The sequence below is a fragment of the Ambystoma mexicanum genome, chromosome 12 (assembly GCF_040938575.1).
Source record: "Ambystoma mexicanum isolate Mex_15411 chromosome 12, UKY_AmexF1_1, whole genome shotgun sequence".
In the NCBI taxonomy this organism is placed as follows: Eukaryota; Metazoa; Chordata; class Amphibia; order Caudata; family Ambystomatidae; genus Ambystoma; species Ambystoma mexicanum.
The window spans coordinates 158,591,158-158,619,059 of NC_090936.1; the positions used below are offsets into that span (position 1 = coordinate 158,591,158).

Here is a 27,902-nt window from a genome sequence, read left to right on the forward strand (position 1 = left end):
AAATTGTATTTATTTGTTATTGCCGGGGGGGGGGCAACCCCCGACACCCCCTATCTATTTTTAAATAAAAGGTACACAAATCCAGCAAAAATTCAACCAAAAAAACTCGTTTTCGACCTATGTGTTTTTGGATACGTTTTTTTGACGCAATACCACGTGCAACATGAGGGTCGCATAGACAACTTTTTACTAAAAGAAAGACATCCTTCCTCCTCAACGAGCCCAACCCCAATGAGGATCACCCTTCTCTACTCCGCACACCTCTGGCGGCCAGGATAGGTCGAGACGCTGCTGGATTAGCCTCCTGTGAGGTCGCGTCAGTGGAATGTGATCTCTATATCCCGCTGGTGGTCCCGCTATACTAGGGGGATGCCGCCTCTAGAAACATCTTGCATTGGAAGCCATACGCAGCAATGGCCTTGGTGCCTTCTCAGTCTTGGTAGCGCCAGGTTGCCTTTTGGTGTCAGTTGCGCTGTACTTCGGTACTAAATGGATAACATAACATCTGTGCAAGTTGCACTGCCAAGAAATGACAGTGAAGCAAATACTGACAAACCAGACAAGGCAAAAGCCTTGTGCACTTGTGTGTCGGCTCTTGTTTATCCTGTCCTGTATCTGCTCTTTTGGACAAAAAACACATTTTTCCTTGACCTCACAGCAATACTTATCATTTGTCATCAAATTCCCTTATTTTATTACAGACACCAATTATCAACGCTAACTGTCCCCCAAAAAAATGTATTCAAATAGAGGGGTTGGCAACCCAGGTGGGGGGCTTGGAGGGATTTCTTGTTGGGGGGTGGGTGATGGCGAGGGTCTTTCAAAATGGAAGAGACTTGTTAGGAGGAAAAGGAAAAGGTGACTTGAGGTACTAACCAGGTCTGACGCCCTGGGACATTCCAACCTGGGCACCGCCTGAATCTTGAACAAGTCAGACAGCGAAACTGTGCTCACATGCTTAAGGAAAGGGAACTTTTAGCCGCATACATGCCATGATATTCAGACGTAATTAAATACAGATATTAACTATGGAACTCCTTACCATCTCACATAGCAAAAAGCATTTGGTGCCATTAACAATCAGTTAATGACAAAAGTAACAAAAGTTACTAATAACTGCAATGCTTGGGGGAAGGTTCACATTGCTTAAAAATACATTTTCCTGAGTTCATTATTGCAAATGCCAGAGGTTAATAATGCTCAAGAGACACAATTGGGTGGGTGTGCAGAGTAATAGATGGAACGCCATGAAGGGTTAACTGCAGAAATGGAAAATGAGCTAGAATGCTGTGCAGGGATTTTGGGCGAGCTGCAGAGATGCAAACACTGGCTACAGTTCACAAAAGAGCTTGTTTTGTCAGGATGTAGACGGGGTGGGGGGAGGGAGGGGGGGGGTCGATACAGCCTTGTGTTGTTTTGCTGGTGAGAATTGCACAGCTGACAAAGGAGACTGTTTTGGTCTACGTGCAAATCCGCGGTGTGGCTAAGAAAATGAACATTTTTAAAACATATTAAGAGAGCCTGTCTTTCATATCGTTTTTAATTATACATTTCAACAGGTTTATCAAAAGAATACTTGCTATTATTCTTAATATACAAAAATTCTTTCAAATTTTTGATCTCCTCAAAACTCAAATAATTTGACACATTGAACACCACCATTTGTTAGAGTCAAAAATTATACGGAATAGTTGGCTCTCCATTGTGCCGACGTGTTTCGGATAAACCTCATTATCCTTCTTCAGGGCTTTAAAGCTGTCCTATATTATTTTCTCTTAAATGAATACCGACACTCTTCCTTGTGCCTACAAAGATATCACAGTATTACTCTGCTGTACATATATTGTTAATACTGTCCCATATAATAGTAGTTCATGTCTGTAACCATAAGGGTGAAAAGAGCCGTGCCCCAGGCCGGGTGACTAGATAGAACTGGGTCAGCATCTTTACACTTTTTCATGCTTTTTTACGCTCCAATACACCTGTTCGAATTATCAGAACTTTGCCAGCACGCTAGTGATAGATTTAGTGTTAACATGAATATGTTTTAATTTTTCCAAGTCTTAGGCACTTGAGAAGAGTGACTATAGAGGAACGTGAGAGGTTAGTGAACTACTATTATATGAACAGTATTAACAATATACGTACAGCAGAGTAATACCGTGCTATCTTTGTAGGCACAATGAAGAGTGTCGTTGTTCATTTAAGAGAAAATAATATAGGACAGATTTAAATCCCTGAACAAGGATAATGAGGTTTATCCGAAACGCATCGGCACAATGGAGAGCCAACTTATTCTGTGCACTTTTTGACTCTAACAAATTGAGCTGGTCAACGTGTCAAATTATTTGAGTTGATTGTTTGATGAGGACATCAAAGATTTGAAAGAATTTTTGTATATTGAGAATACTATCAAGTGTTCTTTTAATACACCTGTTGAAAATGTATAATTGAAGGTGACAGTTTTATTACGAAATGTATTTGTTTGAGATCAGAAATATTCAATTGAATGCATTATCGGCATTAGGAGGACAGAGTCTGTGAGGCGTGCACTACGGTAACTTGTTGGCAACAACAGGTTTCTTTGTTTGTTACTTTCAGCTCGTCCCCATCAATACTGACCCTCTAACCGTTGCCTGGGCCAGTGCTGGGTAAGTGGAGCTTCTATGCTGGCACCTTTACGGTGTGTTCTTGGGGACACAACTATTGTTACCTTACACTCTCCAACAATACATCACCACCAGAGCTGCCATTAGGAGGATACAGGTGAACGCTGCTCCCATAAGCATCAGCAGCCGGGCTCGTGCCTATCTGAAATAACACACCTCATTTGTTCGGAGCAGTAAATTCACAATGAACATCTCTTTATTATGAGAGGGCTTCAGCATAGACAGCAATGAGTGGGTAATCGCTCATTGGCCGGCCATTATCTGTGATAAGTCAGCATGGTAAGTGTTAGTGTTTAGCACTGACATTGATTGATCAGAAACACAAAGTCCAGGCAAAGTCCTACTTTGTTATTCAACCTGTGCCATCTTTGAATATAATATAGGTTATTTTGTTAAAACTGGCTAGTTTATTTCCATTTTGTCTGCTTGTTAGACATGCAGAAAATCAGGGTTTGCTTGCTTTTTTGTGGAACTCCAAGCTTCATCACATCGTGCATAATACCAAGCTGCATGCCCATTGCAAACAATAGGGTGACCAGGCGTCCCAGTTTTCCCAGGGAACCACCCGTCCCAAATGTTTTTAAAAATGAATGATTCCCGTGACGGGATCGGATGGACGTGTGGCTGCGGTCGTGGTTTTTACCGGGAACCGATTCAGAAATCCTGCACGACTCTTCCTGCTCATGAAGGTTTTTCACGCCCCCATTTCCTCCCTTCCTCTCCCTGGTCGCTCTCCTCCAAGTAGAGGAGTGTGCCTGGAACACACCCTCGCAACAAGGCAGCGACATAGAAGTAGGACTATCGTGTTTATCGAGTCCTGTTTGTGTTTACTGTAGTCCTACTTCTATGTCTATGATCTGTCCCGTTGTTTTTGTTTTTATCTGGTCACCCTAGCAAACAATTACTATAATAATAATTTATTTTATGTAGTTTAGTTTAGTTTATTGCTTTGTATAGCGCGGCCTGGCCCTGGGGCAACTGGGTGCTTGAGCATAGTTACAGGTAGCATACAAATATACATGTTAAACAAGGTTACAAGGTAGCAGGTAATATATACATAGTTGTAGCATAGTGTGAATATTGCATATGCATGGGTTTTATGGTGCATGTTATTCACAGCTTTTGCGATCCGTTATGGTTCAGGTATATACAACATAGAGCAAGTAGGGTATTTACAATAGTAACACAAGAAGGGTGGTTAAAGCAGGCTAGGGTAGCAATATAAGTCTATAAATATATGTACAAGTGTTTCAGGTGAGTGATGAATGCAAGCTTAGGTTTCTTTGGTGATCAGCCAGGATTTGGCATTTTGTCTAAATCGGTGGAAGGATGGTTCAGTTCTGAGGGCGGATGGTAGGGAGTATCAGAGTTTAGAAGCAAGCACTGAGAAGCTTGAGCCACATGCTCTTTGGAGCTTATGTCTAGGGGCATTTAGGCAATGAGATTGGGCTGATCTGGTTGGTCGGGAAGATTTATTAAGGGTGAAGTTGTCAGCAAGGTATTTGGGGGCTTGATTAGACAGGCACCTGTGGGTGAGGGACAGTGTTCTAAGCTCAATTCTTTTGTGTTATGGGTAACCAGTGGGTGGAGCGTCTCAGATCTGATATGTGTTCAGATTTAGGTATATTCAAGGCTGCTCGGAGCGCGTTGTTTTGAACAACTTGACGTTTGTCAATGTTCTTTTGGCTGGTGCCAAGATAGAGCGCATTACAATAGTCTACTTTAGATAGTGGTAAGGCTCTAGCGAGGGTTGTGCAGTTGGAGGTGGATAGGTATGGTCTGCAGGCGTTGATAAGCTTGCATGTATAGGCAGTAGTGGAGGAGATGGCTTTGATTTGTCTAGTCAGGGTGAGGGAAGAGTCGAGATAAATTCCTTGAGTTTTTACATGGTTAGATACAGAGATGTTGTTGCCATCAATGGTGAATGTTTGGTAAAGTTTGTCAAGGTTGTTGAGTCTTGATTGGGAGCCTAGGAGAAGATGCTCGGTCTTGTCGTCTTTGAGGCAGAGTCCATGCTTTGCTATCCATTCTTGGATGATGGAATAAATGTTGTTGAGTACTTTATTATCAGTTGAGTAGTCGCCTGTTAGTGGGATGAGTATTTGGGTGTCATCTGCGTAGTTTGTGTAGTAGATGATGCTATTATGTAGCGCTTTTATCCAACGCGCTTCACATAGGACACTTTTACAAACATCAAAGTTATCACCCAATCGAAATTGGTACCCACTTTAGTGACCTCGGAAGGAGAAACAGCTGAGTCGACCTTGTGATTTGAACCTGCAGATCACAGCAACAAGTGCTTATTCTGCTGAGCCATTTGACCAGCTTGAATACAAGCAGGTATTCTTTTCACACAATTGTTTGTTGTGTGTCTCTTAGTACAGCAGTAAAACCCAGTGCAGCTGTTTTAGACTCGCATCACTGCATTCTGGCACTTGTAGACTTAAATAGCTATAAACACTGTATAGGAAAACAAACAACTTGCGTTGATTGACAGGAATTGTAGTACATGACGTGAAGGCCCTTTTCCTGCGGAGTGTGAATGAAGGAACATTGTTGGGTGGGATAAGTAGTCAGTGCCTGTCAGCCTTGCTCAAGCAATGCATCCTGAATTGGGGGGCACTACAGTCCCGCGACTGCTCGGGCTTGGCACGTGCCCCAGCTCTGTTACCAGGCTGCAAAGCTGCCCTCGAGGGCATTATTGCTATTAGTGCCCTGTGTATATAGTAGGTGCCTGGGGTTACTAAATAAAGCCAGCTGAGAGGCGCTGACAGAAGTGTGGGCACAGAAAGGATACCCACGTTTGCGAGGCTCTCGATAAAGGAGTTGGACCAAGTCACGCGCGGCTTGGACCCCTTTGTATACATTCACTAGATGCTTTTTCCAAAGTGTGAGTAAAAGATCAATCCCACTTATTTTTATTTATTTTATTGGCTTTTTATAACGCGCTTAATACCTGAGTTCAGTTTCTAAGCGCGGATCCAGGATTCGAACTTCTGTTGCTCTGCGTAGGCACGTTGCCCCAGCGCTATCCTCCATTCAGTGTTTGAAATGACCTCTCGCTGTTTGTTGCTACACAACACCTCCTCACACTTATTTATTTCTGGACCTGTCAGCTGGACCAAATGATAACCTGATTTTAATATAGAGTTTGATGCCAGAGTATGGCAGCCTCAAAGCACCAATAATAGCAACCGGTATTATCCAACTGTAAGATCCTTATGTGTCGACCACAGAAGGATGAACAGGCTGCGCCAGCTCTATTTTTATCCAGCGCCTTTGTCCAGTGCAGGGGCGGCCTGGCCTAGGCGGTACTCTGGAGATTTCCGATTTCCTGGTAGGCCTCTGCACCCTGGGCAGGGGCGGCCTGGCCTAGCTGGGACGCTGGAGATTTCCCGGTAGGCCTCTGCACCCTGGGCAGGGGCGTCCTGGCCTAGCGGGGACTCCGGAGATTTCCTGGTAGGCCTCTGCACCCTGGGCAGGGGCGGCCGGGCCTAGGGGGGACTCTGGAGATTTCCGATTTCCTGGTAGGCCTCTGCACCCTGGGCAGGGGCGGCCTGGCCTAGCGGGGACGCTGGAGATTTCCCGGTAGGCCTCTGCACCTTGGGCAGGGGCGGCCTGGCCTAGCGGGGACTCTGGAGATTTCCCGGTAGGCCTCTACACCCTGGGCAGGGGCGGCCTGGCCTAGCGGGGACTCTGGAGATTTCCCGGTAGGCCTCTGCACCCTGGGCAGGGGCGGCCTGGCCTAGCGGGGACGCTGGAGATTTCCCGGTAGGCCTCTGCACCCTGGGCAGGGGCGGCCTGGCCTAGCGGGGACTCTGGAGATTTCCCGGTAGGCCTCTGCACCCAGAACAGGGGCAGCCTGGCCTAGGGGGGACTCTGGAGATTTCCCGGTAGGCCTCTGCACCCTGGGCAGGGGCGGCCTGGCCTAGCGGGGACTCTGGAGAATTCCCGGTAGGCCTCTGCACCCTGGGCAGGGGCGGCCTGGCCTAGCGGGGACTCTGGAGATTTCCCGGTAGGCCTCTGCACCCAGAACAGGGGCGGCCTGGCCTAGGGGGTACTCTGGAGATTTCCGATTTCCTGGTAGGCCTCTGCACCCTGGGCAGGGGCGGCCTGGCCTAGCGGGGACGCTGGAGATTTCCCGGTAGGCCTCTGCACCCTGGGCAGGGGCGGCCTGGCCTAGCGGGGACGCTGGAGATTTCCCGGTAGGCCTCTGCACCCTGGGCAGGGGCGGCCTGGCCTAGCGGGGACGCTGGAGATTTCCGATTTCCTGGTAGGCCTCTGCACCCTGGGCAGGGGCGGCCTGGCCTAGCGGGGACGCTGGAGATTTCCCGGTAGGCCTCTGCACCCTGGGCAGGGGCGGCCTGGCCTAGCGGGGACGCTGGAGATTTCCCGGTAGGCCTCTGCACCCAGAACAGGGGCGGCCTGGCCTAGCGGGGACTCTGGTGATTTCCCGGTAGGCCTCTGCACCCTGTGCTTCTTTTGTGTGGCATTTCCAAGTGTTCCCATAGGAAAAGGGTTGGGCCCGTTGAACATGTGTAATATGGGGCCACCTTGAACATGATTTCCAGGACCTCATTTGGTTCTCAGTCCACCCATGGTCCAGTGGATTACCCCCAGGCCTTTACATAAGGTGCTCAACTAACTGAGCAACAGTTGTCAAATGGCCTGTTAATATGAAATAGGCAGTGGCTAAGGGTTCAAACCGGTCGACAATCACTGTAGGGGCAGAGGAATGCATTACCCATTGAGAAGCTGAGGCTGGCACTGCCCCAGCCGACCTACTATCAGGACACCACTTGCCCAAAGAACCTGGTCCCAGTAAAAGAGGTGGGGGCAATTGAAAAAGGTGGGTGGGCATGCAGCGCCACGCAGCAAAAAAAAAAAACACATGCTGGAGGAGGGAGACAGGTGCTGCTGGGAGGTGGCGATGAGGGCGGATCCAGTCATGGAAGGGCGGTCCCTGTGGCCACCAGGGGCTCAAAGGCTGTGCAGGGCAGGGCATCTTACCAGGGTACTAAATAGCTGGGAGATGTTCAGCTTCGGCCTGCAGCTTAGTGGGGACTGATTAGGTTTGATAGCAACAACTACCAAGAGCTATTTATGACTCCCATGTCTATCTGCTGCCCTGCAAGCCTACCTATGTGCAATAATGCAGTGCGTTTAGGAATGTGTATAAGGGAGCATACAGCCCTCCCTTGCCACTGTGTTCCATGAGTTATCGCAGAGTAAATACAGTGTTTTGTATGTATAGTATTTTATTGAGTAAGACCAATATGCATTAAGGGTCAAAAAGGTTTAATATGTGTTTTATGAATTTGTTTAGAACATAATAATGTATATTTTCTCTATTACCACCTGAGATTGGGTCTAATTGAGTCTCTCCTCCTGGTTTTCCCGGAGGTCAGTCCAGCTACATAGTGTTAATTTAAGCCCTTTTCCGCCAGACAGGATCACTTCTTTATAAATATTGTCTAAGGGAGCATCGGGACACATCTAGAAGACCTTTAAATCCTAATGGATAAATGGACACAAAGTTATTATCGCTTTCACCCCATGCTGTGGGGGGCAGACATGGTCTTTCACAGCCACCAGCCCGGTCCCAGGCAAGGGTTGGGGTCCGCTAAAGGCCATGTGGGCCCCCACAAGCAGGGGTGAAATCCATTCACACCCCATGATTTATGCAGGGTGCAAATGGTTTATTTATTTCCTTCCGGAGATGGGTATGCAAGCGACGCCAATCCCCGGAAGGAAAAATAAATAAATAAAGAAGCAAAGATGTCTGCCGCCACAGGGAAAAAGGACCAATTCCCTTTTTCGTTTCTATGGCAGCGGCCCGGAGAGGGAGGAGCGCCGGGACCTGGGCACAAAGCTCGTGTCTAGCGGGTAAGTGGGGAGGGTATGAGGGGGCGGGGAAAAGGTTTGGATTGTTTTCAAAAGTGTGGGGAGGAAATAGGGAGATGCTCCCTGTTGCATTGTCTGGACTAGCGCGCAGAGAATTAGTATTTTTCGCCCACTGTTCCAGCCACCTGATTGGCTAATCACACTTCCCCAGGGTGTGAAAGTTTGCATCTGATGTGGACTTTAGATTTGTGTCGTTCTATGCACTAGCTCCTTGTTTCCTCAGAGGTAGCGTAGACTCACCACATTTTTATTTCTATTTCTTGTAATATGGAAAGGACCAGAAAACAAGCCTTCTCTCCCTATGACCCAAGACGATGGAGCCTCCTCCCCGTCAGCATCAGACTCGTCCCCACACTCCTACAATTCAGCAAATAACTCAAGGCCCACCTTTTCAAGGAGTCTCTCCTCCTCAACACCTAGGCCATCACATCGCCCCTCACACCACCCGAATCGCTAGACGCGTCCGCCCCTCTCCTCGCCTCCACCCATTACAGCTGTACCCCTCCTATGTGCCCCTCTGTATCTGCTGCTCTATAGCTGTTCTGTTGTTACCTTTGTAAAGTGCTCTGCTATGTATATGTATTGTTGTATACATCTGTAAAGTGCTCCGTTATGCATCTGTAGTGTTGTATACCTCTGTAAAGCGCTCTGTTGCTTCTCGAAGCCAGGTCTGCACTCAATAAATACCATAATAAAAATAATAATAATTGTAGGGCATTACTTTTTCAATAGAATACTTGCGATGTTCATGTCCTTGGCTTCGACCGGCAATAGAGAACCCATCTGATCATTCGAAGTCCCTGCACTGTAGGGGATGCCCTCCTTTGATCTACCTCTCCTCTGTGCTGACTCAGCAGTCGATTCTCATTAGAGGATTTATTTTCTGACTCTCGTGTCTTAGTTTCAAGGAAACGTTTACAGCAATCGCACAAAAAAGAAAAAGAAATTATACATAAGTAAAAAAATACTGATCCTGTATGAAATTAAAATAAAACAATTATAAAGAGCCCTCTGCAAACCGTCCTCTTTGGGAAGGGCAGAAGAAAGCACTCACCTTGCCTCTGAACCACTGGACTGATTCTCGCAGCAACCACAGATCTGTGAAGGCGACTACTGGCTGTCACTGTATTTCTGGACTGCTTTGATTCTAGTTTGGGTATCAATGAGGCAAAAGCTGCTGGGCGGAAACTGCTGCAGTTATCCTCAACCTCAGTTTTGTTTAATGCTGAAGCTCTGCCGTCTCCGCATCGGAATCCCGCCAAGCCTTCTAGCATTCCCAACTCAACACCGGTGTCTGGTTACCAGCTTCTTTGAGCTCCAAGCCATTGCTGCGTCAGAACCCTGATACCGTGTTGAGCCAGTCTAGCCTGCATGCCACCTAAGACCAGCCTCAGCTTTTTGGCACCTGAGGCCACTAAGTCTTCCAGCACGGCTGGCCCGACATCCCCTATCATCCCCAGCATATTCGACCCACAAGCCATCACTGTTGCCAAACAGTGCTGCAGTGTTGGATCCTTTAGCCTCTGACGTTCAACTTGACCCAGTTTGGCACTGAAAGTGGCCACACTCCTGGTTCAAAGACTGATCCAATGCATCTTGAGCCCCAAAGACAAGAAGATAATGTATTTCAAGAAGCCCTGTCTCCTGGGCCCACCTTAAAGGACCCTAGTGACCTTTGAGCCCCCATTCTCTACCCTTTGAAGGACATTTTCATGAACTTGACATTTTGCTACTAAACCTTTGCCAGTGCACCCCTGTTTTACAACTCAGATTGCCATTTACTTTAAAGTTTGCTTTCTCTGTGTTTCCCTTACAGGGGTGGGCCAGTATTGTTTTATTAATTGTGTGCATTGTTGTTAGTTTAATTAAAGATCTTATCTTTATAGAACCTTTTTTAGACTTTTATTGTATTTAGATGTCCGTGTACTACTGTTGTTTGTGTTCTATCCGTGCCAGCTCACGCCCCTCATGAAGATCATAGCTTGCCCAGTTACCAAAAGGTGAAGGAGGTTTACATGTCAGGCTGTACCAGTTTCAACTTTATGATTGAGATCACTGCTGGTTTATTAGTAGTGTATGGCTGAGTAGGTGTTTTAGCCACTACTTACCCCTTGTGCTCATGCAGAGCAATAGTCATTTTGTCAAACCTGTCCTTCAAGTTCTTCCCACTCCATGGATAGCTGTGCCTGCCAAGTGCAGGTAACATGCCCCTCCAGTCCCCCCCACTCCATGGATAGCTCTGCCTGCCACATCCATGTAACTTATCTTTCAAGTCACTCGCATTCCATGGATGACTCTGCCTACCACATCCATGCGACTTGACCTTCAACTTCCTCACATTCCATGGATGACTCTTTCTGGCACATCCATGTAACATGCCCTTCAAGTTCTTCCCATTCGATGGATGACTCTGCCTGCTACATCCAGGTAAGATGCCTTTGAAGTCTCTCCAATTCCATGGATGGCCCTGCCTGCAACATAGATGTAACATCCCTTTCAAGTTCCTCCCTTTCCATGGATGACTCTGCCTGCTACTTCCATGTAACATGCCCTTCAAGTTCCTCTCATTTCATGGATACTCTGTCTGGCACATCCAGGTAACATGCCATTCCCATTCCATGGATGCCTCTTCCTGCCACACATGTCACCTGCCCTTGAAGTTCCTCACTTCCCATGGATGTCTGTGCTTGCCACATCCGTGTAAGCTGTGCTTCAAGTTCCTTCCATTCCATGGATGACTCTGCCTTCTACATCCATGTAACATGCCCTTCGTGTGCCTCACATTCCATGGATGGCACTGCCTGCCACATCCATGTAACTTGCCCTTCATGTTCTTCACATTACATGGATGACTCTGCCTGCCACATCATGTAACATGCCCTTCATGTTCTTCACATTACATGGATGACTCTGCCTGCCACATCATGTAGCATGCCCTTCATGTTCTTCACATTACATGGATGAATCTGCCTGCCACATCATGTAACATCCCCTTCGTGTTCCCCATATTCTATGGATGACTCTGCCTGCCACATCCATGTAACATGCCCTTCATGTTCTTCATATTACATGGATGAATCTGCCTGCCACATCATGTAACATCCCCTTCGTGTTCCTCATATTCCATGGATGGCTGCTTAATTTGTAAAAAAATAAGTGCCAGTGCCCAAAAAAATCTTGGCCCCATAATGCCAGCCCCGGAGCTGGTGGGTGCCGCCCGCAATGCGGGTGGCCCATCCAATTCAGTGCTAGACCTACATCGGCCCACCACAAGCCCATCACACTGCTGCTGCTGTTTTTTTGTATTTTGTTTATTATTTGTATCGCGCACCAAACCCTGAGGTAACCCGGCGCTTGTGAAACTTATAGCCAATGTACAAGGTGCAGGTGGGTCGGTGCTTGAGAAAGAAGGCAAATAGTCACATACGACTATGAAGAACACAAGATGAGTTAATTCTGAAATACAGTCCTTAAGTAGACAATGGTACATATGCCAGGTAGCGATCTACCGAAGAAGAGGCTTGCTGCTCAGCCCATTCTTTATATTGGCTTTGAAGGTGAGGAATGAGGGTTCCTGTCTGCCCTTCAATGAGATTTCCAAATGCTATGGAATATGCAAGAAAAGTGGTTGGGTTTGGTTAGTGGGATAGAGGTCAAATGCAAGATAGCTTGGCTGTTGTGTTGGTGCATGCAGATTGTTAGTAGTACCTGGACTCTGTGTGCAGACATCTTTCTAGGCAATTTGTGTCAGAAAGTCTTGTTGAGATATCTGTACCCAGAAGGGGGATTCTCAGTTGCACTGTGTGGGGAACCTAGTTGATGTGCATAAGGTATGGTGCAAAGTGGGAGTTGGAGTACTTTAGAAAGGGGGCAGACAGTTGAGAGACGCCCAGCATGCATTCTATGGATCGCGACAATCAACAGCCTTCACTTGTCAATAAGGACGTCATCCGGACCTCTCGAGAGCCACCACAACAATACCTCCCCAGACGTAAACTCCATGAACAACACAGCCTTGGAGCAGGCACCAGAGGGCAGATGCAGATGCCACATTGTGACCCCGCAGAGGTGGACATCCGTGTGAGCATGTAGAGTAGCATGATCCCCGCGTTGTGATGTGTGAGGAGCAATCATTTTTTCCCACCAATGATTATTCCTATTCCTTGTTATATATTGTATGATCAGACGAATGCTTCAGGGATGCATAAGCACAACAGCACCAATTGATCGTGCTATAGGCTAGTTTTCCACTGCCCTTTTCCACTGAAAACCATAGGCTACACCCCATCAATGAGCATATCTGGTTTACATATGCAGGTGGGAAATGGGCCCCCGTGCAGCTGGGCCTGGCATCCCCTACGTTATCGCAGATGCCCGAGAGATTATATTTTGCAGCTCAGCAAGTGCATGTGGATGTGATGCTCTTTTTTAGCCACATATTCCTGTCACTACATCCAGAGTCTCTGGCTGTTCTGAGTCATTCCTCCCAGCCACTGGAGCTGGCACACTGCTGATGGCTGTCCTGTTGTCCTGGGAGGGAACACGGGCCCTTTTGCACATCAGAACGCAGATTGTGAAATCTGGAAGCCTCAGTGAGTTTAGGGGCAGAATGTGTCTTCAAAGCCAATCCTCCCTCTCTACTCTGCACATCAGCAGGTTTGAGGGTGAGAGGGTGGCTGGTTGAGTGCTGTGCGTCCCATTTCTCAGAACATTGCTTTGGAAACTCTCCCTTAACAACCCAGGGATGGTGAAAAGAAGGCCTGAATAGCTATGGAAAGGCGGATGTGTGCGTTTAGCAGCAGAGAGGAGCAGGCAGAGCTGAGGTAAGTGAACAAGAAATATGCAATGACCACTGCACGACCTCTTTAGTGCATGGGTGCACGGCATGCACTCTGCACCGACAGACTCGCTCCAGCTCCCGGAGCCTCCCCTAGCTCGGGGTCAGCTCCCACCGCAGGACTCCTAGACTGACCACAGTCCATTCCTCTCCAATAATCACCCAGCCCTGCCTGCACAGCCCGGACGGATATATAAAGCAGGGAACGTGCTGTTTTTTTAGGATTATACTTCGTTGCATTGTTTTCAGGAAATGCAAAATCAGAGCCAGGAAAAATAGTGCAATATCAAAGCAGCAGCAAGCTCGTAAAGTTTGCATTTGACTAAGTAGCTGTGTTTTCACATCAAGACCTTGTTGTATCTGGCCCCTAGGCCCACGCAGGCACACGCACACAGACACGGACCAAAAGAACATGCGGGACGCGATGCTGCTTGCTCCGCGTCCCGGCGGCAACTGCCGCACGGACGCACTTTATTCAACCACGCATGCGCGGGACCATAACGAGGCCCGCGCATGCGCACCAACAAACTGGGACGTCACATCCCTTTTTAACTTTAACCAAAACAAATTAAACAGCTAGGCGTGCCTCCCCCCGCACGCCGGGTACCCGGGTGGCGGACATATGACCACCTGAGAGTCTCACCTTGCATCGCTCAGCTCAGTCACATGAGTCCAGGACATAGTCCTTGAGATGCCCGGGCAATCGCCGCTCGCGGCGGATCGGGTACCTTGGTGATGCGGGAGGTGGAGTCGAATCCTCACGTTCAGGTCTCGGGGAGTCCCTGCCCTGCTCGCCCTCCTGATCTCCTGGCGGACCATCCTGCCCTACGCCTTCCTCTGATGTCCCATTTTCAGTCGGTCTTTCAATGCGTTTGAAGAACGACCGGTTGCGCGTGACTGTTCCTCGGTCGCAGGCTGCCGTCACCATGGTGCCCTTAACATGCGTTACCTTCCACAGGCGCGGCTCGAAGGGCAGGGACAACTGCCCCTCGGGGTGCCTGTTCCTGACCAACACTGTGTCCCCCACTCGCACCTCCTTTTCTTGCAGACCCCTTCTTTCACTTTCTTTGTCGTTGCGCCTGGCCCGTTCTTCCCTGACACCATCATTGTCTATTACTTCGGGCAGACGGCCGCCCTCTTCCGGTAGCATTCCCCTCGGGCATCGCCCAAATAGTGCCTCGGCTGGAGCCACTCTCGTGGACTGGTGGGGCGTCGTGCGGTTTTCTCTCAGAAACTCCACGAGCTTCCTCTCCAGGTCTTCACCGCCACAGGCGGAGATCCTCAGGACCTTGTTAAGAGTCCGCATCATTCTCTCAGCCTCGCCGTTGGCCCGCGGCCAGAGCGGGGACACCCTGCGATGCAGGATCCCCCTTTCTCGGCGGTAAGTTGCAAATTGGCTGCCTGTGAACGGTGGCCCATTGTCCGAGCACAGGAGGTCTGGGAATCCATGGGTGGCAAACATTTTATCTAATGCCTTTGTTGCGAACTCTGTCGCCGTCGACTGTACCACCTCCACCTCGGGGTACCTGGACCATTGGTCCACTGCCACCAGAAAGTACATTCCCCGACCAGTCGAGCCAAAATCCACATGGACAGTTTCCCATGGTCTGCAGCTACGCTCCATCGACCTTATCGGCGGAGCTCTGTCTCCCGGGGCCGCTGCTTGACATGCGATACACCTCCTCACGAAACTCTCCACTCGCCCCTCCAAGTCTGGGAACCATACTTTGTGTCTCAGCCGAGCCTTCATTTTGACAATCCCCTGATGGCCGATGTGGGCTAGTTCGAGGACCCTTGACCTCAGTGCCCGTGGGATGACGATTTGCCGCCCTCGAAGTATAAGCCCATCGTCCGCGACCGAGAGTTCATCCTTCACCTTCCAGAGCGCTCGGAGGTCGCTCTGAGCCTCCGCTTGACGGCGGGAGTTGTCGTGAAGCAATTCCCTCCACTCGCCGCTCCTCACGGCATTCTTGACAATGGTCAACACCTCGTCCTTGGAGCATTCCGTTGCCATCTCAAGTCTCGATATTGCCATCGGAAGAGACCCTTCCACCACCTGACACAAAAGACCATGGCACTCATTCGCCCCAATGTCGGTGACAGAGTTCTCCTTGCTGGGGTGGCGCGACAGGTAGTCGGCCGGGTTGTTCGTGCCTGGTCGGTATACGAGTTTCACCCCGTACTCCATCAGGGCTAGCATCCACCTTTCGATCCTGGGGGGCGGCTTGGACGACCCCCCAGCCAGTATGGGCAGGAGCGGCTTGTGGTCAGTTACCACCACGACAGGTTTGCCCAGTATGTACAACCGGAAATGGCGACAGCCCCACAGGATGGCTAACGCTTCCCGTTCAATCTGTGAGTATCTCATTTCCGTGTCCGAAAAGGCCTTACTCGCATAGGCGATGGGGCGCATGTCCCCACGTTCGTCAGGTTGCAGTAGCACCGCCCATACTCCCACTGGACTCGCGTCAACCACCACCTCTGATTCCACTTTGGGGTTGAAGTATGCCATGGTGTCCCCATCGGATAGGGCATTTTTCAGAGTCTGGAATGCCTCCTGCTCACTGGCTCCCCATTTCCACACAGCGTCGTTCCTCGTTAGCACTCTGAGTGGTTCCGCCAGCGACGCTAGCCCCTTGATGAAACGCCCACAATAGGTCACCATCCCCAGGAAGCTCCTCACTTCCGTAGGCCGCGTGGAAGATGAACCCAAAGAAACCAATACGGTCCTTGAAGAACTCGCATTTTTGTCGATGAAGGGTGAGCCCTAAATTCTTCAACCTCAGGAGCGTGTCCTCCAACCTCTTCATGTGCTCCCGTTCGGAGTCCGCAAAGACTAAAATGTCGTCGCTCATGTTCAGCACCCCTTTTAGGCCAGCCAAAGCCCCTCTAATGGTGTTCTGGAAAACTTCGGCGGCCGATGAGATGCCGAAGCTCAGTCGTTTGAATTGGAAGAGGCCGTCATGCGTCGTAAAAGTAGTTATGAATCTGGAGTCCGGGTGCAGTTCGAGCTGATGGTAGCCCGCTCGTAGGTCCAACTTCGAGAATACTCTCGCCCCCTGAAGCTCTCCGATAATGTCATCTAGTGTGGGTGTAATGTGCCTCTCCCTCTTAATTGCAGCATTTGGGAGGCGCATGTCTACGCAGATCCTCACTGCCCCAGGCTGTTTTGGCTTGGGGGCCACCACTATTGGGGACACCCAGGGCGTCGGCCCCTCCACTCTCTCAATGATGTCCATCTCTACTAGTGACCGGAGTTCCTCCTCCACCTTTTCCCTTAGGTGGAACGGGATCCTGCGGTGCTTGAGGGCTGTCGGTCTGATGGACTCGTCGATATGCAGGCGCACTGGGGGTGCTTTAAGTTTCCCTATGCCCTCGAAGATGCCCGAGAACCTGTCCAATAGTGTCTCAATGTCTATCTGGTATACACCATACGCAAAATGAACCAAATTGAGGGCCTCCGACGCCGCACAACTGAGAAGCGAGTGAGGGCTCACGTCTGTGACAAAGAACTTTGCCTTGATGGTACTATCCCCCTTCGACACAGGTGACACGAACACACCCTTGAGTGGCAGTGGGGTGTCTCCTCCAGCACGCACACAGAGGCTCCTGTGTCTATGAGTATCTGAGTCGGCACACCCAATATGTCCACCACACACCTGGGTTGCCTCCTCCGTTTGTTTTCCGAGGCAATGTTAGAGATGAAGAACACCTCTTCTTCGTCCTCCTCCTCTTCTTCCTCTTCCTCCGCGAGTTGTAGCCTCCGTATCTCCTGTTCGAGGGCTGCAATGCTGCGTTGCCTTCTGAACTCACCGCCTCTCATTCTCACGGGGCCTCTCTGGGTGGGTACAGGGGCCGGTGCGCGGCACATGCGAGCATAGTGCCCTAGTCCATTGCACCGTCCGCACGACCTCGTCTTGGCGGGGCACTCCTCTGCATGTGGCAGGTCATATCCGCAATCTGGATAAATCGACCCAGGCGTGGACGGATGCCTGTTCTCTGATGCCTTCGGGGCCCACTTCTCCTTCAGCTTTGTTCTTTTGGAAACGGCAAAAGCCTCTTCCCTTGCATTCGGCCTGACCGCCGCGTCCATGCTAGCACCTCTGGATTCCGCTAGCTCATATGTCCTTCCACTGTCTAGTATCTGCTGCAGTGACCACCCCGGCTCCCTCAGCACTTGCCGCCGCAATTTGCCCGAGCTGCAGCCCTGGAGCACCTGGTTCCTTATCATCAGCTCGTCGTTGTCCCAGCGACACGTGCTGGCTATCAATCGCAGTCTGGAACAGAATTGATCGAGAGATTCTTCTTCCCTTTGCTTCTCTCTGCAGAATAGGAACCTTTCGTAGTCGACATTTGACTGTGGGATGAAATGGTTTTCAAGCGCGGTCTTGACAGTGTCATACGTTACCACTGGTAGGGCGAGTGATTCATAGATGCGCATAATGTCCAGGCCAGCTGAATATAGAAGGGTCGCCCTTTTTGCGTCGTCATTCGAAGTCCCAGTCGCAGTAAAGTACATTTCCAACTTCTTGACCCATAGGAGCCACCTGGGTCCCAGCTTGGACGGGGGCCCTGACATGTCAAACTCCTGCATGGGCAGCAGCGATCCCTGTTGTGTCCTCACCACTCTTGTCGCCACTTCCGTTTCATCCCCGCTGCTTGTCATCTTCACAGGTCGCACAGGCACCTCTCGGGGTGATAGAGGCCGCAAACCTGGCTGGTGTGCTCTTCGACGTACCTTCTGCTGTGGTCAGCCGCTCTAGCCTTGTGTCCTGCTTTTTTTTTTTTTTTTGGATTGTCCCCAGGTTGCTGGGGACAATCAAGAGTTCCAAAAATTTCCTTCGTGGCAGCGCACAAGCACCTTTGCAGGCTGCTACTGCCTCGAGGTGAAAAAAAAACGTTCGCACTCGATCCGTGTCGTGCACTCGCGTGCCGACGATGTGTTTAGTGCGCCCACGTCCGTTGGGCGAACGCTGTGGCAGCGATCCCGCCTCGTCGCCAGTTGTTGTATCTGGCCCCTAGGCCCACGCAGGCACACGCACACAGACACGGACCAAAAGAACATGCGGGACGCGATGCTGCTTGCTCCGCGTCCCGGCGGCAACTGCCGCACGGACGCACTTTATTCAACCACGCATCCGCGGGACCATAACGAGGCCCGCGCATGCGCACCAACAAACTGGGACGTCACAGACCTGTTCTCCAGCTCGCAATACTTTGCAGGTGGTGCGCTTCGTATGTGGCCGAACGTGTACTCTATTTTACTGTTCTGAAGTGCTTTGCAGAGGAGTTGCAGCATGCAAGAGTTCATACGAGCAGCCATTTGTATGCAAACTCAAAAGGCAGTGCAAGCCTCAGATGTTTTAGAAAAATATTTCCGAAATGTACACCGTGCTTTACAAAATAGGCTGACTCTTGTAAGCTGCTGCTCTTTCGCTGCTCCGTCTGCTTGTGCAGGCAGAGGGAACACTTCTTTACAAAATAGCTTACACTTGCAAGAGTGTTAGAGTCAATACGTTTGGCTTGTAAATTGTGTTTTTCCCCAAATGCTTCAATAACGAGTTGGGGGTTGCACGAGTTTGCAGGAGCTGGACCTTGAACCTAGGGTCGTTTACGTACCAGTTGTGCGTTTTGCCAAGCTCTTAACTAAACATTGCACGATGTGTGCATTCGGCCCCCTGGCAGTGTGTTTGCAATCCCTGCAAAATTTCACGGGAAAGAAGTGTGCTGCTTAGATTTCAGCAAAGCAGCAGCTGCTCACAGCATGGAGCAATTATATCGATGTTAACTTTCATGCAAAGGGCAGTGAGCTTTATTTTGTATCGCTTTACTGTGGTGCATAACTTTGCAGGATCTAGCGATTACATTTGTCTTTCTCTTAAAATCATGCAAGCGGATTGTATTGTTATTCCAAGTCCTTTGACCAAAAATGCTGTGTGCACGATTCTGTATGTTAGCCATTGCCTCTGTGTCTATATTTGAATGCAAATACCACCTTGCAAAGCATTTTAGCACGTTTGTCTATTTCAGTTTGCTTATTATATTTGCTGCTTTGACAAGCACTAACACGCAGCTTGCGTTTGAATCCATATGTAAAATGGCAATTTTCTGTGCATGCAAAGGAGAGTCCCACGTGTATCTTTTAAGGATGGCAATACATGCGTGTCCGATTTTGTCCTAATTATTCTGCAAAACATAGGGTATGATCTGCAGAATAGTCCCAGATGCGTAGCGTGCTGGTAGCATTTCGGAACTGGCTCTATGCCTGTTTCAGCATGCAGCATGATTGTGCTGTTTTGGCACATCGAGGCTGCTGCCTGCTAGACTTGGCAGTCATGGAATCGGTGTGGTCAGTCAGCAAGGCACACAGGGACCACACTGATAGCCGGACCCCTGAAACAGCAGCACTTGACTTCAGTTCACCTTCGCACATCATCACAGTCACGGACTCACTTACCTCCTGCCTCGGTTTCGGCTGGTGGGGACTGAGTCTCCTGTCGGGGCCTCAGGGGTGGCACAACAACCAGGCACACAAATGAAAAATAAGCACGGCCCCGGCTGAGGTACTTAAGCAACTGGGCCACACCACACGTGCTGGGTTGGCTTAGGCAGGCAGGCAGGCTCTCTCACAACACGAAGCCACGCCTCAGTATCTCGTGAAGTGAAGATGGCACTGTGCTGCCTATGTCCACAACAACACCCACGTGGCCCACCCCCACATTTCACTGGCTCAGAAGACCAGCCAATGAAAACTCTACATTCTTTGCTACTATACAGAATGTTAGTTTTTATTGGCTGTTTGTTGTTTCATTGCTATTACTGTTGTGATCCCAGGCCCAGTCAGCCATGGCCTGCAACCTGCAACTGAGAGCAGAGTGTGATAAAGATCACAAATCACAATGATTTATGATAGAAGTGTGGAACTCAAACAAAACAATTACACGTGCGCCGGCCGCCCGCTGCATCAATCAGTTCCGGTGCCCAAAATAGAGTGCCGGTGTTGGCCACCGCCAAACACCGGCACAAAGTAAGCACTGCACCTGCCACATCCATGTAACTTGTCCTTCAAGTTCCTCACATCCATAGAAGACGCTGGCTGCTACATCCATTTCGTTGGCCCAATGTTCCTTGGAAGTATTCCAGAAATCGACATGAGAGTATTCCATTACACCACCATCCCCGACACACGGCAACAGGGAATTCAGTGAAACAGTTCAAACATCATTACATTTGATGATGCATGGCATGATGGGTGTTGTAGTTCCTCTCTTCCTGACCTGTTCTGCAGTTGGAGAATATGAAACACACTTGTGGGAAAGTGAAGCGCACCTTTCTTACTTACTATGAGACTGCTTTATGTCATAGAGTTCTGTCACACATGCCACCTTGCCCGATTCCACCTGGGGCATGGTAGTCCAGTCCCGGTTTAACTTTACATTCTAGGACTTATAGTGGGTGACAATCTGGAAATGTGGGTCTACCAGTCTCAGAATGCAAAGTTAAAACCAGGACTAGACTCGCATCTCCTGAATGGAATGCGCCACAGTGGCGCGTGCGATCTGGAGAGTAGCCAAAGCAATGAGCCTTGGCAATTGCTGATTGATGTAGGCAGTCATTTCTGGCACAACATAGAAAACGAATGGATTGCTTGTCTATCAGTAAATCGCACAGGTCCGATTGCAGCTGTTCCTGCCATCTAACTCCTCGGTGCCCAGTGAGTCAATCTTGGGGGAGTGAGAGGCTGAGCAGCACACCGTGACTCCAGCCAATGGGGTGCAGTTTACAGGCTGCTCTAGGCAACGGGTGAGTTAGCCCATGGACCGATGATGCAGCAAGACTGGTAGCCAATTACACACGAGCCAACGCCAGACCCCGCTTTTGAGATGTGCCCACTACATGTGGCGGCTGTTTAGTGATGAGTATTAGCCGCACCCGTTCAGCAACTTGTGTCCAGCGGCGCGTGAACGCCTGAGGGCTTCTGAACCCTACTGCCCCTCCTGTCTTTTGATACTCTGCGGAAGTAAACATGCGTCTTCCAGTGAAATCGTTACCCACTATGACATAGCTCTCAACTCACAGGCTTATGGCAGATGTAAGGGGCTAAAATGGGTGGGGAGGGCGCTAGGGTGGCGTTACATACAAAGGGAAACGGGAGGTGTGGGGGGTTGTTGGGAAGCCCCCACATTTAAAAGATTTGGTATTTTTCCGTTGTAAAAGTTTTGTTATAAAATACCTCTCTGTTTTTTGATTCGTTATAATCACATGTAACCGGTTTCACCCATCCCAGGAGACGCAAAAGGTTGAGGGGTCTGCTTTGAGGCAAGGAAGCTGAAAAGCATCATTCTGCAAAGACCAGACAGACAGGAGGGGAAGAAACTGAACGAGCGCAGGAGCGGCACAGGTGTGAAGCATATTGCAATCGAGGGCCATGCTGTAGGCAGAGGTGGCCTAACTAACTGCTGATTTGCTGTGTAAGTCCTGCTGTCTGAGTGTACACAAAGGGGCAGGAGAAAGACTTCTGTGTGGGCAAATGGGTAATGTGCTGCATTTCAATCTATCTTTCTGTAACTAGCGCCCTGATGCCTGAGGGTTTGGCGCGCTGCTATAAATGCTAAATAAATAAATACATTAGTAAAGAGTTACATTTTAAGACAAGGGTGTGTCCCCTGCCTCGGCGTGGACCATGCTACCTGGCCCCACATGCCTATGCAGGGTGGTCGGGCTAAAGTCAGCATCCCCCTGTATCAAAAGGCATACAGCCTTCCTATGCCAACCTTCGCCCCCATCCTAGAACAGCCCAGACTCCACCTGCCCATGACTGAGCTAACCAGCTGAGAGCAGCTCTGGTAAGCGGGTAAATGTGTAGGAAGTGCCAACATCGCCAGTACACATGGCCATCGGGTTCAGAGCGGGACAGCATCATCCAGGACAGGGCAGGATTGGCTGTGCGGGTAAATCGATGCGAGGGGCTGGCCAGCGGGATACCCGCAGGGCACGTTCCTTCCGCCTAATTCCTGACTGGCCCTCTGTCTAGTACAATAAACCTCACTGGTCGATATGGCGGGAAACACAGCAAATAGCAAATCGTACTTCAGCCGGTGTGTGCCATAAGCATTGCCAGTTGCCAGGTGAGTGAACTATCCTGCTTCTCAACACCCCTCCTCTATTTTCTATTGGCATTAATTTGGCTACAGGGGGCTCCAGCTCCACCATGTTCACCAACACCAAAAACAGTAGAAAGACAAGCTGCAGAGGGAAATACAAAGGGGTTTCAATTAATTCACAGCTTTCCATCCAGCACTTACTGTCGCTACCAAGGGGTCCTGACGGGGAACTGTTGGATTCACCTAAACCTGAGATTTGTCTGGAAAGTGGGTGCTTTTCAAAATGAATGGCCGCCGTCCAGACTGCTGGAGTAGCAGGTTTGTATCACAGCCTTGTAAACATCACAGTATATGGCAGGGTACTGATGCCTGACTCTGTATGTGAGGCAGCCACATCAGTCATCACCCCCACCCACTTGCAACCCGTTCCTTCTGCTTCCGCTTCCTGCCGTCCCAGGCCCGTTCTGCAGTGCCACTGTCCCTCTCCCCATGAAGCCCAACACACAACATCGCTGTCTGCCCGTAGTTATCCCCCTCTTCCAACTTTTTTTAATGTCAACTGTGAAAAGCTTTCCACTTTTAAAAAGGCCAAAACTGTTTTTGAAAATATCTTGAGCGTTTCCGCAGAAGTGACAGGCGTATTTATCACTCTGGGGACCTCTTTTGGTCATAAGTGGTATTGCAGGGGGAAGAAGGCACCAGAAAGTAAACCAAATCATGAAAATTAGCACCAGTGCAAAAAACAAAACAAAAAGAAAACATAGTCCATGCTGTTGCAACGGTTTTGACACTTCCGTGATAAGGAATACAGCAAACAAGGTTTTCCCCAAAGCATGTTACATATTTCTGTTGTAAGGGGTCAATGAAGCTGTATCTGGGGGCACCCGGAGTAATCATAGAATGTGCTGTTTTTTCTGATTATGTTACCTCGACAGAGCACAAGTGCAGTTTAAAAACCCCTTAAGTGCCAATGACGAGCATGCTAATCCTTTTTGCATAGACTTGCATAATAGCCTGGCAGAGACATGCCCTCCTTTATGTTCTAAGACCGGCATTGCCCACTAAGCCTAAAGTTTAGATTTTAAAACTCACTACCTCAAATATTCCCTCTTGGTGGGGAGTCCCTCACGTGCCTCCTTACCCATCCAAAAAACCATGCTCTCTCCTTACCCTTCCAAAACTCCATGCTCTCTCCTTACCCATCCAAAACACCATGCTCTCTCCTTACCCCCAAAACCCCATGCTCTCCCCTTACCATCCAAAAAAACATGCTCTCCCCTTACCCTTCCAAAACTCCATGCTCTCTCCTTACCCATCCAAAACACCATGCTCTCTCCTTACCCATCCAAAACCCCATGCTCTCCCCTTACCCTTCCAAAACCCCATCCTCTCCCCTTACCCTTCCAAAACCCCATCCTCTCCCCTTACCCTTCCAAAACCCCATGCGCTCCCTTTACCCTTCCAAAACACCATGCTCTCCCTTACCCTTCCAAAACTCCATGCTCTCCCTTACCCTTCCAAAACACCATGCTCTCCGTTACCCTTCCAAAACTCCATGCTCACCCTTCCAAAACCCCATGCTCTCTCTGTACCTTTCCAATACCCCATGCTCTCTCTTTACCCTTCCAAAACACCAGGATCTCTCCTTACCCTCCCAAAACACCATGCTCTCTCCTTACCCATCCACAACACCATGCTCTCCCTTTACCCTTCCAAAATACCATCCTCTCCCCTCAGGCTTCCAAAACCATCCTTCCCCCTTGCCCTTGCAAAGTTGCATGCTCTCCCCTTACCTTTCCACAACTCCATGCTCTCTGCTTACCCTTCCAAAACCCCATCCTTTCCCCTTACCCTTCCAAAACCATCATTCCCCCTTACCCTTCCAAAATTGCATGCTCTCCCCTTACCCTTCCAAAACCCCATGCTCTCCCCTTACCCTTCCAAAACCCATGCGCTCCCCTTACCCTTCCAAAACACTATGCTCTCGCCTTACCCATCCAAAACACCATGCTCTTCCCTTACCCTTCCAACACCCAATCCTCTCCCCTTACCCTTCCAAAACCATCCTCCCCCGTACCCTTCCAAAATTGCATGCTCACCCCTTACCCTTCCAAAACCCCATCCCTTCCCCTTACCCTTCCAAAACCAACCTCCTCCTTAACCTTCTAAAATCACATGTTCTCCCCTTACCCTTCCAAAACCCCATGCTCTCCCCTTACCCTTCCAAAATCCCATGCTCTCCCCTTACCCATCCAAAACACCATGCTCTCTCCTTACCCATCCAAAACACCATTCTCTCCCCTTACCCTTCAAAATCCCATGCTCTCTCTTACCCCCGAAACACCATGCTCTATCCTTACCCTTCCAAAACTCCATGCTCTCCCCTTACTCTTCCAAAACACCTATGCTCTCTCCTTACCCTCCCCAAACACCATGCTCTCTCCTTACTCTCCCCAAACACCATGCTCTCTCCTTACCCTTCCAAAACTCCATTCTCTCCCCTTACCCTTCCAAAACCCCATGCTCTCTCCTTACCCATCCAAAACACCATGCTCTCACATTACCCTTTCAAAACACCACCCTTTCCCCTCATCCTTCCAAAACCCCATGCTCCCCTTGTCATTCCAAAACCCCATCCTCTCCCCTTACCCTTCCAAAACTACCCCTCTACCCTTCCAAAACCCCATGTTCTCCCTTTACCCTTCCAAAACCCCATGCTCTCTTCTTTCCCTTCCAAAACACCATGCTCTCCCCTTATCCTTCCAAAACACCATGCTCTCCCCTTACCCTTCCAAAACTCTGTGCTCTCCCCTTACCCTTCCAAAACCCCATGCTCTCTCCTTACCCATCCAAAACACCATCCTCTCCCCTTAGCCTTCCAAAACCCCATGCTCCCCCTTACCCTTCCAAAAACCGATCCTTTCCACTTACCCTCCCAAAACCATCTCCCCTTACCCTTCCAAAATTGCATGCTCTCCCCTTACCTTTCCAAAACCCCATTTTCTCCCCTTACCCTTACAAAACCCCCTGCTCGCCCCTTACCCTTCCAAAACCCCATGCTGTCCCCTTAGCATTCCAAAATCACATGCTGTCCCCTTACCCTTCCAAAAACCCATGCGTTCCCCTTACCCTTCCAAAATCATCCTTCCCACTTACACTTCCAAAATGGCATGCTCTCCCCTTACCCTTCCAAATCCCTATATTCTCCCCTTACCCTTCCAAAACCCCATGCTCTCCCCTTACCCTTCCAAAATCCCATGCGCTCCCCTTAGCCTTCCAAAATCACATGCTGTCCCCTTACCCTTCCAAAAACCCATCCGTTCCCCTTACCCTTCCAAAATCATCCTTCCCCCTTACCCTTCCAAAATGGCATGCTCTCCCCTTACCCTTCTAAATCCCCATATTCTCCCCTTACCCTTCCGAAACCCCATGCTCTCCCCTTACCCTTCCAAAATCCCATGCGCTCCCCTTAGCCTTCCAAAACACCATGCTCTTGCCTTACCCATCCAAAACACCATGCTCTCCCCTTACCCTTCCAAAACCCCATCCTCTCCCCTTACCCTTCCAAAACCATCCTCCCCCATAACCTTCCAAAATTGCATGCTCACCCCTTACCCTTCCAAACCCCCATTTTCTCCCCTTACCCTTCGAAAACATTATGCTCTCCCCTTACCCTTCCAAAACACCATCCTCTCCCCTTAGCCTTCCAAAACCCCATGCTCTCCCCTTACCCTTCCAAAACCCCATGCCCTCCCCTTACCCTTCCAAAACCCCAGGTTCTCCCCCTTACCCTTCCAAAACCCCATGCTCTCCCCTTACCCTTCCAAAACCCCAGGTTCTCCCCTTAGCCTTCCAAAACCCCAGGTTCTCCCCTTACCCTTCCAAAACCCCATGCTCTCCCCTTACCCTTCCAAAACCCCATGCCCTCCCCTTAGCCTTCCAAAACCCCAGGTTCTCCCCTTACCCTTCCAAAACCCCATGCCCTCCCCTTACCCTTCCAAAACCCCATGCTCTCCCCTTAGCCTTCCAAAACCCCAGGTTCTCCCCTTACCCTTCCAAAAACCCTTGCACTCCGCTTACCCTTTCCAAAATCACATGCTCCCTCCTAAATCTTCTGCTTTCTTATTCCTATTGCATGCGCTCTTTCTTCACCTTCCAGGGTCCCTGCCTGACCTTCCATCACTGCTCGCTTCACCTTCCATCTACTCTCCCCTTACCTTCGGGACCACTGCCTTTGCCACGGCCTGAAAAATCAAAAGTGTCCACTGCAGACCCCTTAAGGTGAAACACAATGAATCATGCCCAAACTGTACAAGCTACTTAAAACTTCAACATTCTTAGTATTCTGATGTGACGCCAGCCAAAATTAACGAGACATGAATTGGTATTGATCCAAATTACTTTCTATTCAAAATTCTACTTGAAAATACTGGATTAAGGCAGTTACTGGCTCATGCTTGACATGCCCCTTGAGGTGACACGTGTTTCGGCCAGCAGGCCCTTCTCAAAACCGGGTAGTTTTTTTTAATGTACTTAGAACATAATCTCCAATCAATGATTCAGAAATATTGCGTGATCGACGTTCTGGGGTATATTCTGATTTATCTCCTTAGTCCGCAAATATAGTTCTCATAAAAGGTACGGGCCTTTTATTCAACATGTATAATCACTGAGACACAGAGCCAGAGAAAAAGAGGGATACAGCGAAGCAAGAAAGCTGTGGAATTATCAAATCTAATTCCCACCTGCTCTCCCCTTTCTCTTTAATTCACTTCCCCTCCACCTTCCCCATACAATCCTCTTCCATACACTCCCCCTCACCACCTATCCTATTTACCACGAATCCCAGACAGTTCACATAGCCCCACCTTGCTACTTGCCTTGGCTGGGGTGAGGTGAAAATCCTGCCTCCTTTCCCGGAGCCCCCAGCCTCTCCTGCATCACACCTTCAGCGACCTCCTTCAATGCCTCACTAAACACGCTGACCACTCCACACAGGTCACACATGGTGGAGGGGTGTGGGGCCCGGCATCTTGTTGTGAAAGACAGACCTCCCCCCTCCCAGACGAATTCAGGTGCATTCTGCAGACCAACATTTCATTTTTGCTTCGTTTTTGGGACACGTTTTTAATGAGGTGAGGGTCTGAGGGGGTGGTAGGATGCAAGAGAGAACCAGGGTGCGAGAGCAAAAGCTACTGGAAATGTCGCCAAGATTCAGAGAGTGCCTGCCCCACACATTTGGAAAGAAGTACTTCTTTGCATGTTAACCATGAATGGCCGCCATTATTATACATGGACCGAAACGAGTCCACCAAAGAATGAGTGAGGCTTTTTTTGTGATGGTGGAGGCTGTGAACTGAACCACTTCTAATGATTCCTAATTTTGGC

The 27,902-nt window shown here is 49.5% G+C and overlaps 1 protein-coding gene across 2 annotated transcripts in view; it reads left to right on the plus strand.

Annotated features, from left to right (window-relative positions):
• The window catches only part of A4GALT (alpha 1,4-galactosyltransferase (P1PK blood group)), a 261,075-nt gene that overhangs the window by 201,800 nt on the left and 31,373 nt on the right, over nucleotides 1-27,902 (plus strand). Inside the window, exon 1 of one of the 2 annotated variants that reach the window (XM_069628229.1) lies at nucleotides 21,703-21,881. The exons of the other annotated variant lie outside the window; for it this stretch is intronic. The gene's annotated coding sequence lies outside the window, so the exon portion shown is untranslated. Of the gene's footprint in view, nucleotides 1-21,702; nucleotides 21,882-27,902 lie in introns of those variants that run through there. 2 annotated transcript variants of the gene reach the window in all.